Here is a 531-nt window from a genome sequence, read left to right as displayed (position 1 = left end):
ACCAAGCAAGAAAATAAATCGAAGAGCAGCAGAATTTGCTGACGTCCATGCCTGACACGAAGAAACACACGTCTATCAAGCTCTACCGGCGTTATTATATTTTTCCACTAGAGGCAAATTTCTACAACGCCGAAAGCAACAGCATGGGTTTGACCGCCAGGATTGCCGCAATTCAGAGCAACGAACTCCCTTTTTAAAATGAATGTTACAGTGTTACACCTCACACATCCCTCCTCGCCGACGCAACCAAACCACGTGGTACCTGCATATCAAGGCGGAATCATTGCGATCGCTGTGAAGGCGACGTTATGCGTATATGGCTGATGTCGCGGCTCTACAAAACCGTTTACTGCGCCCCACAGCCTCCTGCAGCCGCTGCACCTCCCAACCGCTGTGCGTGCCGCCGTTTTGGCGTGCTCTGGCTTGCACGGTGTGCGTTTAACAGCACTGTGGTTGCCACAGTCATTTGCACCCCTGCCAATACCTCAACATCCACTAAGCTACCTGGCGATAAACTAAATTCGCTTCTAG

The sequence above is a fragment of the Eimeria mitis genome, genomic scaffold, assembly GCF_000499745.2.
Source record: "Eimeria mitis Houghton genomic scaffold, Emh_scaff1283, whole genome shotgun sequence".
NCBI classification, from domain to species: Eukaryota; Apicomplexa; class Conoidasida; order Eucoccidiorida; family Eimeriidae; genus Eimeria; species Eimeria mitis.
This window is presented reverse-complemented; position numbering follows the sequence as displayed.